General features: G+C 44.8%; 1 protein-coding gene across 2 annotated transcripts in view; it reads right to left on the bottom strand.

Annotated features, from left to right (window-relative positions):
• ST6GAL1 (ST6 beta-galactoside alpha-2,6-sialyltransferase 1) overlaps nucleotides 1-12,468 on the bottom strand; it is a 113,947-nt gene extending 101,479 nt beyond the window's left edge. Inside the window, exon 1 of one of the 2 annotated variants that reach the window (XM_057500985.1) lies at nucleotides 12,215-12,468. The gene's annotated coding sequence lies outside the window, so the exon portion shown is untranslated. The remainder of the gene's footprint in view (nucleotides 1-12,214) is intronic. The other variant, XM_057500983.1, reaches the window with a different exon arrangement.
• Nucleotides 12,469-13,063: the final 595 nt, after the last annotated feature.

The following is a 13,063-nucleotide window of genomic DNA, read 5'->3' as shown; positions in this document are numbered from 1 at the left end:
TATTTTTTATTTTTAAATTTTATTTTAATGCTACCAAAAGTAAAATAAAGGGAAAGCTGAACTTCTAATAAATGCTTTTCCACCAAAATAGAAAACATTTCCTTAAAGATCCCTCCAAGTTTAAGTTCACTGAAAAGCTGGAGATGCCTTTAGCACTCTATTGGGGCAGCACAAGATGGAGAATCCCTCCCACTCCCTCCCCCGACTCCCCATTTCCATTACTTTCCTTTTATTTTGTCACATTCTATCCCTTAGCCTCACTGCCCAGCCTTGCTTAGCTTTTCTCTATTTGCATGGATTAAGGACTCACCAAGTGACCTTTAACCACGCCTTCCTAAGTGTGCTTTTGATTAATCTTTTTCATCATAAAGCAGGTTTTCCCAAGAAGGCCTCATGTGTGCTCCATTCCCTGAGTTCTTGCAGATGTGAGAATGGCTACCTACCTTATGCTTGCAAAGTGATTTAATTGAGTGTCAAAGTCTTCAGTCACACTGCCTTTCCCTCAGAACTCTAAATATTTCTTCTCCACGTTCTCAAGTCTTTCTTCTGCTGCAGATCAAGTCCAAGGCCAACATGACTTTTTTCTTAGGACAGAGATGAATTGCTCATGATATCCATCATCCTCATCTTCCTTTCAGCAATAGAAGGCCTTCCCCAAACCTGAGTTATAAGAGGGCACCCTGCCAGAGACGTTTTCCCAGCCTCCTTTGCAGCCAGGTGTGTCCATGTGACTATGCTTTGGTGGGTGAACATGAGCAGGAGCCATGTGTGTCCTTGCAGATACCTCTACGACCATTCTGAGGGGTCATCTCTGTACGACCTTTAGATCTCTGATTTTCCCTGATTAATTTCTTTCTCTTCTTCTCAGCATATACTGTGATTTTCCTCAAGCATTCCCTCTGTTAGTAATTTAGTTTTCAGTGGATTCTACTTTGTTCTTTATTAAGTTCTTCTCTAATGATGCTGTTTGCGTCCTCAGTGTTTTCTTTGCTCTGTAATTGCCCTTTTTATTTCATTCTGTAGTTTCATCATCTTGTCTTTGAGCTCTCGATTGATCAGTTGTCAATAAGCTATATTTTGAATGACTGAATGAGTACTCTTACTGCCTCTCCAAGCTCAGAACCAACTCCAAAGCAGAATTTATCTTGGAGGGGGAGAACAGACCAAAGGCATCCCACTGATCAATGGGTGAGAGAATAATTTCACTCACATATCATGCCTTGCATTTTCTCAATCCTACTCATCCTTAAAGGGACAGCTCAAGGCCCACCTGCTCCAGACTCTTCCAGCCCACACTGATTGCTCTTTCCCCAGTTCCCAAAGGGCCTCTCTGACCTAAAGGACTCACTGGGCTACTATGTGAACTTGGAGCTTTTGAAAAAAGGGATAAATCTTCTCTTTCTCCCTTGTCACATGTGGCTGGGCACACCAAGGTATGTCCAGAATCCGTGAGGATTTCTGGCCTACTGATTTTCTGAATGACAGCAAGAGCAAAAACTAGAGCCAAGACTCAGAAGAGGCCTTCAACACCAGACCCACTGTCCCAGTTTGACTACAAGTTGGAAAACACCACAGAGCAGGTGGAAGGAAGAGAATTCAGCAAGGGTATTACCCTTGAAAGATTAACAGAAAGGGAAGAAGTACCTCAGCCAGCAAGGCAGACCTTCCCCACCAGTCCCTGCAGGCACTGCTGTGGGAGCTGAGCAGGCCTACATTCAAGTCTAAGTCCCTCAGCTCACTCACTGTCTGACTTTGAACAGTCACCAAACCTCCTTCAGCTTTGTTTACTCATCTAGTGAATGAGATGACAGCAGCACATGCCACGCAGGGAGATAGGACAATTATATCAGATAATGCATGCCCTGCTCCAGCCCCACTGCCCACCACTCTCTGTGTCCCTCTGTGCTCCTCTCTGGGAGCATCAGCTGCTAGCGCCCACTGCACAGGCAACAAGCCTGCCCACCCCACACCCTTGTGGCGGCAGACCCTCCTCCTCCAAGTGCCTTTTCCCCAAGGCCAACAGCTGCCTTCCTCTAAGACCCAACTTCAGTATCCTCTCCAGAAAGCTTTCCCAAATTCACTGTGCCTTCTTCCCAACCTCGGTACACACCCAAACCATAATACTTATCACACTGTATTATAATTAATATGTGCATGGCCTCCCAACTAAGCTCTCAAAGAAACAAAACTGTGGGAATACTTAGGTCTATGTTTTAAAAATGAGTGTTGTGCTTTACATTTCCCTGTATGGCCCCGGAAGATGACTGGTTAGCCAGAGACGGGTAAGATTCCTCAAGGGAGGAACAACCTAAGACAGGCACAGTCGCAGGGGGGGCCATCAGGTGAGAAATTGGGGATCAACAGAGGTGAGACTTAGAACCTCACCCCCCGTTTTGAGAGAAATCTTCTGCATCCGTGGATGTTTTGTTGCCCTTGTCTAGCTTGGATTAATACTTAGTCTATAGGCACACACCTGATCATCTACATTTGCCCTCTCACAGCACTACACTATGTTTTCTACCTTTATCTTGCATCTGCCTACCACTTCAGCATTTTATTTAAAAAAATAATAATAATAATAACAATAATAATAATAAGGGAGAAATGTGGGATTCACATATAAATCAAGTATAAAAATCAAACGAATATTCATATTTGACCTGATTGTTTATAGTTCATAATGCGTGATCAAAACCGAAAGTTTCTGTGATGACTGCCCTTGCACTGTTCACCATGTAAGAACTTATTCACTATGTAAGAATTTGTTCACCATGTAAGAACTTGTTCATTATGCTTCAGAAGATTGGAGACTGTTGAGAATTAGGCTTGGGGTTGATTAATGATTGTGCATTGAGTCCCCTATACAGAATTTTATTGTTGTTAACAACCATTTGATCAATAAATATGAGAGATGCCCTCTCAAAAAAAAAAATGAGTGTTGTGCATGGTCTACAGCAAGCACTCAGTGTTTGTTGAATGAATAAACAGAACAAGAACTCTGGGAAAAGAGGAAGAAGGTGACAAGGAAGTCTGTCTACCCCTAATTTCCAAGTTCCATTAGTTATACTAAATATGTGTGTGCATATCTACAATGTGTGTGCCTCATGTAGATATTCCCAATGCCTAGCACAGTGCCTGGCACATAATAGGCACTCAAAAAATATTTGATGAACAAATCAATGTTGAATAGGCTTTAAAAGAGAAGAAATTGTTTAAGAACCTAGAAACACAGCTGCACAATAAGCCATTAATAATGCCACCATTGAGTTCCACTTACAAGCTAAAGGCATTTAAGGTAGCTGGGCAATGGTACCAACTCATCTGGCTATGCTTATGACCAGTGTTAATTCTTAGTCACAACCAAAAAATTGGGTACAGGTGGATATCATAACTTTGAAAAGTAAGCAAAAAATAGGGCAAATGAGGCTTGATGCGAACAACTTTTACCAAAAAGGGGAATGAACAACCGTACACTGGATCCAAACATCAGGATACTCATTCACACGTGACTGCCCCAGGAGTTCTTTCATTCATATGTTCTTTGGGGAATGGTAGAAAGCTTCCATCAGGCCCTGTAAGGAAATTCGGCCAAGTCCCCAGTGAAATGCAAGGACAAAGCATTTCTCAGACCCAAAGGACTAGGAATTTTTAGCACTGGAAAAAACCTGTAGCATGATGTAAGGGAAGAGCAATACCCAGTGCCAGCTTCACTATTAGCAACAGTGAATCTTTGAGTGAGTCTCTACCCCTCTCTAAAGCTCAGTTTTCTCATTTGCAAAGTGGAGTTAAATGATAGCAAGATATAAAATGTTGCTGTGAGGACTGGATAAGAGAACATCATCAGGACCAGGAAGGCAGCAAAAGCCCAGAAGAAGGTAAACTTACCATGTTTCCCTCACCAAGACTCAGCTAAGACTTAAGTCCAAGACGCTTTTCCTCATCTGCATGAAAGAAATGGACAAGCCTTAAACATGGTGGGTGCTGTCACTTCCAGCTCTGAGCGCCTTCAAGAGGTCACACAAAGGGTAGAATGTTCCTAAAATTAAAGTTGAGTGAAGTCTCAGCACTGTGCTAGGGAAACAAGGATATGGATGCAAATTTAGAAAGACTGTAATGAAAATATTTTACAGTCGTCCTCCTGGGACACATAGTTCTTTTCTGGTTGCCAGATTTCCTGGTCATCTAAAGTGTATGTGATATATTTATTCCTGTGGAAATAATTTATGAATATAAAGTCAAGCAGAGCTGAAGCCACAGACAGAACAGGAGGGTTGCCAAGATTCAGGGGAAACATTTAAGCCTATTTTGAAGGCTTCCATTTTATTCCACCTTTTCAGAGCAGGTGAAAACTGCTCCAGTTACAATGTCCATAATTTGTCCCACTTCTTCAGTTCTATTTTACATCTTCCTGTTCCTTGCCCCACAGTCATAGACTCTCCAAGTTGGACAGGTCCTTAGCAGGGAGTTAGGTCAACCCCTCTGCAAAGCAGGAATCCTCTGACGGCAAACAAGTTCACTTGCAACTTCCGCTTGAATATTCCCATGGCAGGGAGTTTGCAGCCTTGTGACAAAGGCTGTTCCACAGTTGGGTAGGTCTGCTGAGTGAGTTCTTCCTTATCTGCCATCTTGCAACTTTTTCCAACCCTGTCTTGGTTCTCCCCTCCACAGCAGCCACTCAGTGTGACTCTAATTCTTCTTCTGCATGAATAAGTTGCCTATCTCCTACATGTTGGGAAACCCCAGTTTCACATTTATTCCACCTCCAATACAGTGCCCTAATCCTATGTGTTCCAAGGAGCCCCTTTCTGGCTGTGTTTCATTTTATAGTGATCTCTCTTGGACCCAAGGAAACAAAACACTCCATATGGGTCTGACTATCCAGACAGAACAGCACAGAACTAGTGCGTTCCCACCTCCAGAGCCTGAGATCAAATACTCTCTTCTTTGCTTCTCTCTCCTCCCTCCTTATCTTTCAAGTTCTAGTCCTCCCACTAGGTCTTCACTGACCCTGGGAATAGAAACAAACTTGGAAATGCCAGGGACATTGGAAGGAAAAGGACAAGGTCAATTTCTTACACTTGTAGCCTAGGGCACCCAGCCCTGAAGGCTATCTCCAGAAACAGCCTTCCAGCCAGCCAGCTTCTTCCGGGAAGCCCTTCATTCCAGCTTTCCAGGGTGTGGTCCTCAGTGTCTCTGTAAGCATTCTCTTACCACCTTTTCCAGAGCTTGAAAGACTGGCTTCATTAAAGCACTGATGTTTACAACCATTGTTCCATATGTCCAAGGTTTAAATACCCTTAAAATATATTTTTTATGGAAATAGATGAATGTCCATCAACAGAGGACTGGTTAAGTAAATACATCCTTAATATAGAATATCATACAGCTGTGAAAAAGTAGTATGTATACACTGATGTGGTAAGACCTCCAGTAACACAGTAAAGTGAAAAGGCAAGTTTGTAAAGTGGCAGTTAGAATTGTAATCCATTACTGAGCTTATAAAATATTTCTGCATGTAACCATAAGTACATACATAAATGCAAACAAGAGGGGCTGAAGGACTCACAACAAACCACAAACAGTAGTCACTTACTAGAGAAGTGGGATTGTGAGCAATGGCAGAAGACGATGGGGTTCATTTCTCACTGTGTTTGAATACTCTAAAGGAAAGCAGATTTCATATATGATCATGTGAAGACACCTCCTGACCTTATGTGTACCTTTGCCCCTTTGCCATTTGATGATCTCAGAGCTGGAAGGGGCCTGCAGAACTGAGGGTTGAGTCCCTGAGTGGCAGGCCCCAGGTGGCGTGCATCTTGCCCATGGCCACACAGCCAGCTCGCAGCAACTGAGACCCAAGTCACGATAAATAAGGGAGTTCATAATCGGAGTCCCAGTGGATCAAAAAGAGGGCTTGGATTTAGTTACTAAATTAAATCAATTTTCTTTTTTTAGTTAAGTCAAAAATTCTGACTTGGCTTCAACAGCCAGTTAGGAGAGACCAAAATCCATCAAAATTAGAGGGGGAATGGAGAGATGTCTCTTCCAATGGAGGAAAGGGGTTCAGAAATAGTCTGTTACTTGGACATGGCAGGTAGGGCCTAACCTTCCCTGGGCTTCCTAGCCCTCATCTATAAATCAGAGGGGAAAGGTTATGTGACAGGGCATGGGAGAGAGATTCACAAGCATGAGGTGCTCTGTGTGCTAGTTGTTCATCTGAGCCATGGCCACATCTTTGGAATGAGAGACTGGCCACAACACTCTCTGAGTGCATCCTGGTGCAGTGACCTTAATTCCATATGGAGACTCAGCCTCTCAGGGAGGGTAAAAGGCTGGGTTCAAAGCTGATTCAGGGCCAATTAACACTGAGCTGCTTGGACTGTCACATGGATTCCCTCATTTGATACTTACCAGATTATTAAAAGCGCACCCAAAGAAATTCAGAAGTCACTTGCCAAAAGCATACAACTGGTAAAGGGTGGGGTCCTTATGCAAAATCAGGTCTCCTGACTCTAAATAACTCCTCACTTGAGCAGTAAAACTGAGTTCTTGGGTTGGCTCTCTCTCTCTCTCTTTCTCTCAACCTCTGTTCTCTTTACATACACACAGTCCCGTAAGAGTGACAGCAGAGAAAGGCTCCTAGAGCAGCATGACTCTATGCCTCAAATATGCATCATGCATCGTCTGGGATGTGCTGAGTAATCTGGGATGGACTACGGGTTATAGATTGGCCATGAGATTTGGTAATTGTTGAAGATAAGTGATTGTATATGGGGGTTCACTACACCATTCTTTCTACTTTTGTATATGTGACATCTGCCATAATAAGACTTTTTTATAATGCATCATTCAAGTGATCATTTCCCTTTCAATTTGTCACATGGTAGGGGGTTCCATTTCAATTAACTTTGTTTCCCTCAGCACAGAAAGCTCCGCAGTGACCTGCTGTCACCGTAAGAGAAGACATTAGGACCAAAAGTTTACTGCAGTTTGTGAAAATACCAATTATAACAACAATAGCAATAATACTTCCTGTATACCAGGCACGGTACTGGTACCTCTGATTTCACTTAATCCTTACAATTATCCAGTGAAGTAAGTGCTGTTATGCCCATTTTACAGAGAAAGAAATTGAAGCTCAGTGAGCGTAAGTAACTGGTCCAAGTCTACACCAGTGATAAATGGTTAGAAAGAATTCTAATCCTCCACCACAAGAACAAAAAATTATGTAACTATGTATGGCAACTGATACTAACTAGACTTAGCGTGGTGATCATCTCACAATATGTACAAATATTGAATCATTATGTTGTACACCTAAAACTAATGTTGTAAGTCAACTATAATTCAATTTAAAAAAATCAAATCCTGAATTACTTGTGCTCTTAATTTCTACTGTTTCCACAATACATAATACTTAGGTACTCTAAGCTTTATATGTAATTGGGGCTAAATCTACAAAGTTTTTTAAATGATCATACCCATTAAAGTGTGACCCAGTACTTAGGATTCTGTCCTATGGAAATTATCTGTAATATAGACAGAGATTCATTCACAAATATGTTTATCACAGCATCGCTTACAATAGGGAAAGAAGTGATTTGACTCTCCCACAGTGGCTGTCATCCAGGACTCCTTCCCCACTGCTCCAGGTTTGGGTGGCTGCCCCTCCTCTGTGGACCCACAGCATCCTCACTAGTCTCATTACCCCTGCCTCCTCCCCACTGGACTGTGAGTATTTTAAAAGCTTAGCTCTTCTTATGCGTCATTGGTTTAGAGGAAGCACTTGAATATGTGAGGACTGAATTAATAAATGCCGGTGGAGTTGCTTATATATGGAATCTGTTACAATTGTTGGAGATCACAGGGGCAGGACTAGAACCCAAGGCCACATGCAGGACCATACCCTTCCACCTTAAACTTTAGACTTCTTCTAAATTAAAAAACAACATAAACCAAAATGGCTGGTGTTTGAATGCTTGAGGCAGGGTGGGGACAGGGGAAGACGCTGAAGGCTCCTTCTTCTACAGGCCCTCGCTGAAACGACCACTGCAGTGATCAGATCTCATGGGACCCGGTGACCTTGGAGATGCTGAGCAGCTGATATGGGTGATGAGTGAAAAGACACGGCTTTAAGGCAGACGTAAACTATGACATGTATATATGAGAATATTACACAAGAAAGGCAAGAGATAACTTCACATACTGTATGTTCTCAACCACTGAGAGAAAACAAATCTATTAAAATAAAATAAAAAAGACCAGAGGGAAAATTGCCAAATACTAACAGTGGTTGCCTTTGAATAATGGAATTTTGTTCTATTTTTGTGTACTTTTTTTGTACTTTCAAAACTGTCCTCAATAGGCATGCTTTATTTTTGTAGTCAGAATGATAAAATAAAATTTAAATAGTCAAATTGATTCTGAAGGCTAACCTGACTCTTCTAGTAATGACTTAGAAAAATCACCCCAGTATTTTAATGTGGTGAAACTGCATTGCTCCCTATGTTACAGTTACAGATAAGCCTATAAAAGGTACATCTATCTGGAGTCAGAAGGCCATCATGTAGTTTCAGTATATATGCAGATTAGTAAGAAAAATGTATTTTTCCCCAACTGAGTTTTTATTGAACAAATCACCAGTACCAGGTCTGAGCAAATGCTCAGTACTCTAATGTTCCAGAAGATTATTGTGAACTTTCCTAATGAATTATTCCTGTCATTTTTTAATGCAACCACATCCTCACATTTGTAGAGAGCCACATTCTTTTTGAAGTCTTTCTTCTTCCAAGCTCTCATTTACCATCTTGGTTTGACTCATGAAAAAAAGAGAACCTCCCCAAGGAGGTCAGTGTTAAGATAAAGTAGATTTGCTTTCTGTGGGCTTCTGAAGGCATTTTCTAAGAGAGATCCAAATGTGTTCTGAGCAAGGGTGGTGGGGCAAAGAATAGGTCTGGTTCTTTGTAACTCCAGACCAGTGAGCACAGGCCCTCCAGCCACCTGCTTGTCAGTAAACATGGAATGAATGAATGGAATGACTTGAGATTGCACTTGGGCATGAAAGTTCTGGTTTTGTTTTTTATTTGTTTTTTACTAGGTTTATTTACCTTAGAGTCACACACACTTCACAACTATGCAAAGGCCCCTTTTACAATTTGGCAGACATTCACACCTCTTTGTGACTAGGTAGGGTCTGCCGGTCAGAGCACAGGGCTTAGCCTGTGGGGTTACTCTCCCACCTATTTTCTCTACCACTTAAAAAGCTGGGAAGCACCCAAGCCTCCCAAGAGGTCTGAAGAGTCCTAAGCATTGTCTCATGTGACTTAATGCCCACAACTCCAGATATGTACAATTCCTTCTCCCCACTTTGCACAATGTGGACACAGCCAGCTGGTTTTCACGGAACACAAGAGAGAAGGTGGATGACCCAAAACTGCTCCTCTAGCTCTAAGGCCTGAGCATCTTCTGCTCCACTAGAACAGCCTGTGCATATACTGGAAAGGAGGGATTGTCATTGGAGCCCAAGAAGTTATGTAGCACAAAGAGCTAAATGGGGTCTCTCCCTTCTAACTTCTTGCTGCCTTTTGCTTTATGATTATACTCAAAGCAGCTCCCTACTGGAGAAGCAAGCAAAAGACAGAGGAATATGTGGGGAGGCCAGGGCTACAGTCAAGTAAACCATTAGTAAACACTAAAGAAAACTGATGCCCAATGATAACTCTAATACGCCTCTTTGTGACTAGGTAGGGTCTTCCAGCCAGAACTTATCTATCACTGGGATCCATGGCTTTGCTTAATAATCAACACTTACATAAATCCATAAGGAATTCATTCTCTGCCTTAAAGGGTGTTGTTATAACAACCATCATAACTGACTTTACCCTGGAGTACAAACAACAACTCATTTGATGGAACAGTTTCTCTTTCATGCAGAAAGAGGCACTTAAAGCTGACACCTTAATACGTGTCCTTTGGCAAGTAATTTCTCCTCTCTGGAAAATAAAAGGGCATGACCAGATGATTTCTTAAGTTCCTTACCGTGCAAGCAACCTGATGAGAAAACTATACTCAAGTGCCAAGTGGAATTACCACGATAAGGAGACACCCTAGGATCCCTAAGAAAAGAAACAAGTGTAGCTAGGAGATAACAGGGACAGGACAAAACAGCACATTAGCTTTGGGGAAACCAGGACCTGAAGCTTTTTTCTGGTTTCCCAACTTTGCCTCCGCCAAATACAAAATAGGCACTTCCATGGAACTCTTGATAAAAAAAAATTTAATTAAATAAAATCAATGAAAACAATGCTTTGTTTTCCTACAAGTGGCTTAAGAGCAGCCCGTTAAGAGATACTTTCTTCCCAGGAGAACATGTCAACAGCCTATGCTTATGCCCAAACAAAGTCCTTCTGTCATGGAAATAAGAGGCAAAACACCTAAGTCCCCACAGCTGGCCCTATTCCTTCTGACGGGAAGGGGTAGATAGGGAAAAATAAACTTCTGAAAGGCTAGAAGAAGAGTAAGGAATTACTAAATCTGTCTCTTCTCAAATGAATAAAAAACTCTTCAAAAGGACAATGAAAGGGGGCAGCTTTCAACATGAATTACTTTCTCTGTTTAACTCTATTCTGCCTAAGGCCACTGCCTTTTTAACCAACCACGGAATGCTGGTTTTGCCCTTAGTTGCAGGCACGGTCGTGTGCAGTGTGGGAGTTTGGAAACACACACTCAGATCCCCTCTCTCTATTGCCGATTTCATTCATATTAAACTTGGACAAGTGGTTGAACTCTCCAGGCTTCTGTTTCCTGCCTTTAAAATAAGAGGATTCACTAGATGCTGTCTAAACTCTCAATAACACTGGTGTAGGGCTGGCGGCGCTCCAGTTCTCCCCAGGGACAGATTAATCTCCAGCGATAATAGCCAAGGTGAAGCCGCAGCGGGATTGCCCAGCACACTCAGGCAGCGGTGCCTCCATTCCTGCGCACAGCACCCAGTCCCACAACCTTAGGGGCTTACTCCTGTACCAACGCCACCACCTAAAGGCCAGTTCATTCTCCCAACCATCTCCCTGCTGCCTGACCAGGTCTGCTTAACTATAATCTGCAGAGCTGAGCTGAGCACACATAAGTAAAGAAAAAACAAAACAAACAAGAGGCGTCTCATTTTGGACTTGGAATTTCTCTCAAACTCTGATATAACTGGAAATAAAAGCGTCCTCACCTAGAACAAGAAGCCTCATCTGGCGTTGCTTATAAAACTCCGTAACAAGCTAACAGGGGCCAACTACACCGGGGGTGGTAAAATGCATGAACCCACAAGGCAAAGCACAAGCAAAACCAGAACGCGCTGGGCGCTGTTTCAATCGGACTATTCTTTCTGCAGGCTGCGGAGGCGCTCGCGATCTCCCAACAGAGGCAGTCGCCAGAGTGCAGGGACAATGGTGCGCTAGGCACGATCTTTTTTTTTGATGGGGAGCCATACACCTTTAAATCAACCCGGCATCTAAGAAACCTCTTCCTTAAGGGTAGTCCTGGTCATATCAAGTAATGAACCGCGGCCGAGGACAGACTTTCGGCCTGGGGTAATCATTTTGAAGCTGCTTTCTTATTAGGTGTTTCCCTTTTTTAAGTCTGGCAATTGTCTGATGCCCAAGGGGTACCTTTTAAACGTCTCTGTCGTCCTTCTCCAGCTAGTGACGCCCCCCAGCCGCTCCCTGCCCGCGGCTGAGGACAAAGGACGGATTCCGCAGGGCGGCTCCTCCTGCCCGCCTAGCGCGGGCTTCCCAGGGCAGGGCGCACGTGCGTTTGTTATGATGCCTGTACCCCGACCCCCGCCGCGTGCCTGTTTCCCTGCCAGCTAATCCAGCAGGCAGAATCTAAAGGAACCCGGGGCAGGCAAAACGCCCACCTTCACTGACTGTGCAGTGGGGAAAGCGGGGTTCCCGGCCGAGCGCACGTGGGTTTGTTGTGGATCCCTAGGCTCGCAAAGCCAGCGAAAAGCCAGGGCGGCCGCTCGGCTGGACAAATACGCAGACACCGGCAGCCAAAAGGGGGCCAACCGGCGCGACGAAGGCGACTGAGGTGGCACTGGACTCCAGGTCGCTGCGCTCCAGGCGCACGGAAGGCCCTGCAGCTCGGCTGCACTCCCCTCCCGCGCCCCACGCATCCCTCTCCTCGGGGGCCGGCCGGCCACCGCCCTCCGCCGCGTCCGACTTACGCGCTGCGCTCTCCGCCGCCCGGGCTGCGGCTGCAGCACCGGCTTCGCGCCCCTGCTGACCGGCAACCGCTCCCTTTGTTAGCGCCGGGCAGTGCCCCAGGCGTCTTCCCGGCCCGGCCCTGCCCTGGACTCCCCTCCCCCAGGTGTCTCCCGACTCCGCTCGCCAAGGGTAGGAGAGCCCGAGAGCTGTGTGCCTAGCGCGGGAGTCCCGGAAGAAGTGTCTGCTGGGAGCAGCGGGGTACAGGGGATGAGGGGTGGGGGGAACCGGGGGAAGAGGAGCGCGGGGGAGGGGCGGGGGAAACGGAATGTCTCCGTTATGCAAACAGTAGGAAACCGCGGAGGGCCCCAGGCCACACTACGCCCCAAACCCGGCCGATCCTCCGGAGGTCGCTAGTGAGCGGACCTCAGGATTAAAGATGCCTGGTTAAGCAACTGCTTGATGTTGGGACCCTGCCTCCCCAAAAGAGGCGGGGACTGAGGATCAAGGGAGAAAGGCAACGCGATGGGGCAAGGGTTCCCAAATGCGGGCTCTATTACCCACCCCACTGGTCCCGGGGTTTGACTCCAGCATTCTCAGCCTTTTCCTCCTAAAGAGAGGTAACTGTTAAGTCCTGGCTCTGCTACTGACTGGCTGTGTGACCCTGACCAAGTCACTTAGGCTTTCTGACGCTTCAAATTCTTCTTATGTTGAATATGAAATAACAAAATCTATTTCCTGGGGTTTGGCAAGAGCCTCCGAACTTCCGGCATGGCACTTACTGCGCACTCAACAAACTCTGCAGATACAGAAAAGGTGTGTCAGCAAATCTCTGCACAGGAGATTCCAGCTCAAGCTGTCTGCAGGCTTGC

This window comes from Manis pentadactyla, chromosome 1 (genome assembly GCF_030020395.1).
Source record: "Manis pentadactyla isolate mManPen7 chromosome 1, mManPen7.hap1, whole genome shotgun sequence".
Classification (NCBI taxonomy): Eukaryota; Metazoa; Chordata; class Mammalia; order Pholidota; family Manidae; genus Manis; species Manis pentadactyla.
Note: the sequence above shows the minus strand (reverse complement) of the source record. Positions and strands in the feature narration are given on the sequence as shown.